The sequence below is a fragment of the Salmo salar genome, unplaced genomic scaffold (assembly GCF_905237065.1).
Source record: "Salmo salar unplaced genomic scaffold, Ssal_v3.1, whole genome shotgun sequence".
Lineage (NCBI taxonomy): Eukaryota > Metazoa > Chordata > Actinopteri > Salmoniformes > Salmonidae > Salmo > Salmo salar.
The window spans coordinates 145,200-150,696 of NW_025549548.1; the positions used below are offsets into that span (position 1 = coordinate 145,200).

The 5,497-nt window shown below is 46.2% G+C and overlaps 1 pseudogene across 1 annotated transcript; it reads left to right on the forward strand.

Annotated features, from left to right (window-relative positions):
- Positions 1 to 278: 278 nt before the first annotated feature.
- On the forward strand, positions 279 to 2,962 carry LOC123738349 (shaker-related potassium channel tsha2-like; annotated as a pseudogene). The gene has a single exon (XR_006767499.1). The product of XR_006767499.1 is annotated as a shaker-related potassium channel tsha2-like (transcript).
- The last annotated feature ends 2,535 nt before the right edge of the window (positions 2,963 to 5,497 follow it).

A 5,497-nucleotide genomic window follows, 5' to 3' on the forward strand; every position in this document is an offset into this window, starting at 1 on the left:
ACCAGACTAGCAGCGTGAACGGGACAGTCAATAGTCCAGACTAGCAGTGTGAATGTAACAGTCAATAGTCCAGACTAGCAGCGTGAACGGGACAGTCAATAGACCAGACTAGCAGCGTGAATGTAACAGTCAATAGACCAGACTAGCAGCGTGAATGTAACAGTCAATAGTCCAGACTAGCAGCGTGAATGTAACAGTCAATAGACCAGACTAGCAGCGTGAACGGGACAGTCAATAGACCAGACTAGCAGTGTGAATGTAACAGTCAATAGTCCAGACTAGCAGCGTGAACGGGACAGTCAATAGACCAGACTAGAAGCGTGAATGTAACAGTCAATAGACCAGACTAGCAGCGTGAACGGGAAGGGGATGGGAGAAGCCGTTGTTCACAGGGAGGAAAACGCAAACAAAAACAACCCGTCCGCAGACGTGAGAGAAGGAATAGAACCACCAGTAGAAAACAGGCTGAGACGAGACACGGTGAGAGAGGAGACACAGAGAGGAGACACAGAGAGAGGAGACACAGAGAGGAGACGCAGAGAGAGGAGACACAGAGAGGAGACACAGAGAGAGGAGACACAGAGAGGAGACACAGAGAGAGAGCGAGAGAGAGGAGACGCGGAGAGAGGAGACACAGAGAGGAGACGCCGAGAGAGAGAGAGCGCAGCCCTTTCCATCATTCCACAAGTGACTGCTTGGTCTTGTTTGTCACAAAATAGCACGGAAGGACTAAAAAAAACGCACGAGTAGAGGGGGAGAATTGTGGTGGTGGGGGGGGGGGAAAGTACGACACGGACACTAAGCGGGGTCTTTTGGAGAGAGAAGCTGTTGCCCTTTGGGGAAAAACATGACAGTAGTACCCAGAGAGAACCACGATGAGACTGTGGCACTAACAGCCCTGTCCCAAGATGTGTTCGAACCGGCGGACCAGCGGACGGATCAGGAATGCTGCGAGCGCGTTGTCATCAACATCTCCGGATTGCTCTTTGAAACCCAGCTGAAAACACTCGCTCAGTTCCCCACCACTTTACTAGGGGATCCGAGGAAGAGAATGCGCTTCTTCGACCCTCTGAGGAACGAGTACTTCTTCGACAGGAACAGACCCAGTTTCGACGCTATCCTCTACTATTACCAGTCCGGCGGTCGCCTCAGGAGACCAGTCAACGTCCCTTTGGATATATTTATGGAGGAGATCAAATTTTACCAATTGGGAGAAGATGTGATTGAGAATTTTAAGGAGGATGAGGGATTTATAAAAGAAGAAGAGAGACCGTTACCGGAAAATGAGTTTCAACGACAGGTCTGGCTACTGTTTGAATACCCGGAGAGTTCGGGACCAGCCAGAGGGATTGCTATCGTATCTGTTCTGGTGATTTTAATTTCTATTGTTATCTTCTGTTTGGAAACGCTGCCTGAGTTTAGGGATGAAAAAGAGAAAAATTGGGACACTGAGCTGTCTTTGAATGGAACTAACAACGCTAAGAAACCCAATCCATTCACAGATCCTTTCTTTATAGTGGAGACACTGTGTATTATCTGGTTCTCCTTCGAGCTGTTCGTCAGATTCCTAGCTTGCCCTTCCAAGCCTGCTTTTTTCAAAAACATGATGAACACCATCGATATTGTGGCCATTATGCCCTATTTTATCACCCTGGGGTTGGAGTTGGCGGAACACCAAGGAAACGGACAGCAAGCCATGTCTCTGGCCATCCTCAGGGTCATCCGACTGGTCCGGGTGTTTAGGATCTTCAAGTTGTCCAGACACTCCAAGGGGCTTCAGATATTAGGACAAACACTCAAAGCAAGTATGAGAGAATTGGGTCTGCTCATTTTCTTCCTCTTCATCGGAGTCATCCTCTTCTCCAGCGCTGTCTATTTCGCCGAAACCGACGATCCAGACTCCGGTTTTAGTTCGATCCCCGACGCGTTTTGGTGGGCTGTGGTCTCCATGACTACAGTGGGCTACGGGGACATGTGCCCGGTGACCATAGGAGGCAAGATCGTGGGCTCTCTGTGCGCCATAGCCGGTGTGCTCACCATCGCGTTACCGGTCCCCGTCATCGTGTCCAACTTTAACTACTTCTATCACCGGGAGACCGAGCACGAAGAACAGTTCCAATATACCCATGTGACGTGTGGCCAGCAACGGCAACCGTCTCTCGGTGAATTAAAAACAGTGACAGCCAACCATCTCTTTCCAAATCGGATTTCATAGCCACGGAGGACGCTGACTCTATTAAATATACCAACTGCAGCCCACACAAAGCGCCCTGCAGCCCACACAAAGCTTACACGGGGAAACTCACTAATGTATGATTTGTAGAGAGCAAAACAGAAAAAAATACCCAGCAATGGAAGAACAAAAACAGGCAAAAGCCGTGGAAGATATTCAGAGAAACCATGCGTTTCTTTCTGTGAGTTGCATACATCCCCTAATTCTGCGCTCTGGCTAGAGTAAGGTTTGGATCGGTCTTATTTCGGGGCGTCTATTGTTAATAATAATGCTGAAGGAATTATTGTTTTTAAATAATAGATTATCATAACGCTGGATGAATCAAAAAAAAAAAAAAAAACGTGACTAGTGATCTCACCTGAAAACAGTCTTCCATTATACGCACAGCTCTTCTTCGCTGTAGGTTGTAAACAGAATTATTAGGTTATATTTAGCCTTATAAACAACACCCATGATCAACCAATCCCCATCTCCCATTGTAGCACTTTATTAACGTTCTCTTAGTAATGTCTCATTTATTCAGACTAATTGCGTGTCGGGTTTTTTTTTATTTTTTTTGTCTTCCGTTTTCTAAAAGTTTACATATTGATTTGCCTGTTTGGTGTTGAAGAGGTATATAATACGATAGGACCAATTTCTCTAAAATGACTTGAATGACTCTTTTACCTACGGTGTATTGTAATTACTTAATAAAAACGCCCCAAGGTCACCCAGTGACTTTACCCACAACCCCCTTTATTTATTTACACCATATCCACGTAAAGCGTTTTCCATTAAGACCCGTTAGAGAGGGTTTACCGGGGCAGCGCTGCCCGGCAGCAGACCTTCTATCCTCACTGTCGACTATGATGAGGAACAGGTCTAACAGAGGTCTGTCCATCCGTGCAGAGATGCCGTTGTCTTTGATAGTGGTACCGCGGTAGTCTAACTGGTGTGGGTCCCTCTAGGAGCAACACGTCCACTCCAATGAAGTATCTGTCGCTAGAGAATCACACCTTGACAAGCCATTGAGTCTAGACATTACCGCACAGCCCAATTACCCTCTAAAATGACCGCACGGCACTATTCAAAATGGATGTATATATATATATGCTGTTCGTTATTGAAAATGGATGTATATATATATATATATATGCTGTTCGTTATTGATCCGTACCTATATATATATATATATATATATATATATAGCCCAATTACATTACCGCACAGCCCAATTACCCTCTAAAATGACGCACGGCACTATTCAAAATGGATGTATATATATCCATTTTTGAATAGTGCCGTGCGGCATTTTAGAGGGTAATTGGGCTGTGCGGTAATGTAATTGGGCTGTGCTTATATATATATATAGGTACGGATCAATAACGAACAGCATTGAATCAGAATCGAATGAATCAAATGGATGCTATTGACATTGTTTACAACATTTCGTTTTTTATTTTTTTATTATACAATCTCACCAAAACGACATAATTAGTTAGATCTATTAGCGAATAACGCGCTAGAAAAATAAACAACCATTCAATAATATCGAGTCTCTCGGATGATTCTTCTTCTGGAGATATTACAGATGCATGAATGAATGCGTTTAACAACTTAACCGGTGGGGCGGAAATGAGAAGAGCACCTGGTAGTGTGTTCAGACAGACGGTCAGGTGCAGAGTACATCCGGACCCACAGCGCCGCTTAGTGGAGAAGTTTAGGGAACTGCAGACGAGGTTGTGGAAGCTGGTTAGTTTCTATAGCAACCTTCCAGACTGTTCTCTTCTGAGGGGGGGGAGAGAGAGAGATGTTATTGTCTGATGTTAAATAGAACTAGAGGACGGAAGGATTGACTGACGACCTGATTTGACAGGTGTTTTCTTTGTACCCGATTCATGCTGCTGCACAGCACTGACTTTGAGTTATGTAGAAATATAATTTAAATCATAAGGAAAATGATTTGGGCAGCTATTTTCACGTACTGGGATGAATGGTTATATATGGTGTAGTCTAGACAGGCAGAGAAATGAGAGACAGACAGAGACCTAATACTGCAGGTAGAAATGTATTGATATCAGAATCAATAGAAACATATATTGTCTCTGATTAAAAAAACTCCCCTGAATCCGAGGCAGAAAGATAAACAGCTTATTGGCCACTTATATCAACAGCGTCATTATACAAGTCACCTAGCGTTCCAGGCCGACTACATTTCAGGTCACCTTGTCTTCTGATGCCATATGACATCACCATATCACTTTGCTACAGTGGACTACTACCTGAACCCTGCCGATCCCCTCCAATCCCCCTCCGTTGCCCTCCAAACCCCTCCAATCCCCTCCATCCCCCTCCAATCCCCTCCATCCCCCTCCAATCCCCTCCAACCCCCTCCAATCCCCTCCATCCCCCTCCAACCCCCTCCATCCCCCTCCAACCCCCTCCATCCCCCTCCAACCCCTCCAACCCCTCCATCCCCTACAAACCCCTCCATCCCCCTCCGACCCCCTCCAATCCCCCCAACCCGCCTCCGACCCCTCCATCCCCCTCCAAACCCCTCCATCCCCCTCCATCGCCCTCCATCCCCTCCAACCCCTCCATCCCCTCCAATCCCTCCAACCCCCTCCATCCCCCTCCAATCCCCTCCAACCCCTCCATCCCCCTCAATCCCCCTCCAATCCCCTTTCTACCAGCCATGTTGTGTTGCATCTCAGCTAAAAGAGGTGGAATCTAAGAACCTTTGGAATAGATTCTGACAGACGTTACCAGGATGACTGACTCAGCCCCGTTGGTTGGATTACCAGAGGAGAGGGCGGGACAATGCTGCAGATGACAGATGCAGAAGCCAATCAGATTGGGAATCAGCAGACCCCTTGGCCAATGCAACAGGACGGCCTACTGCTGCAGATGCCTGGACTACAGCGCCTCCTGGAGTTGTGACGTGGGAAGACGACAGTTGCAGGAGAGTCACATGGAGGTGAGTTGTGGTGGTAGAACATTGTCACAATAAACCTACAGCCTCATAGACCTACGGTCCTATACAGAACAGTAGCCAGATATAAACTATACAGAACAGTAGCCAGATATAAACTATACAGAACAGTAGCCAGATATAAACTATACAGAACAGTAGCCAGATATAAACTATACAGAACAGTAGCCAGATATAAACCTATGGTCCTATACAGAACAGTAGCCAGATATAAACTATACAGAACAGTAGCCAGATATAAACTATACAGAACAGTAGCCAGATACAAACCTACAGTCCTATACAGAACAGTA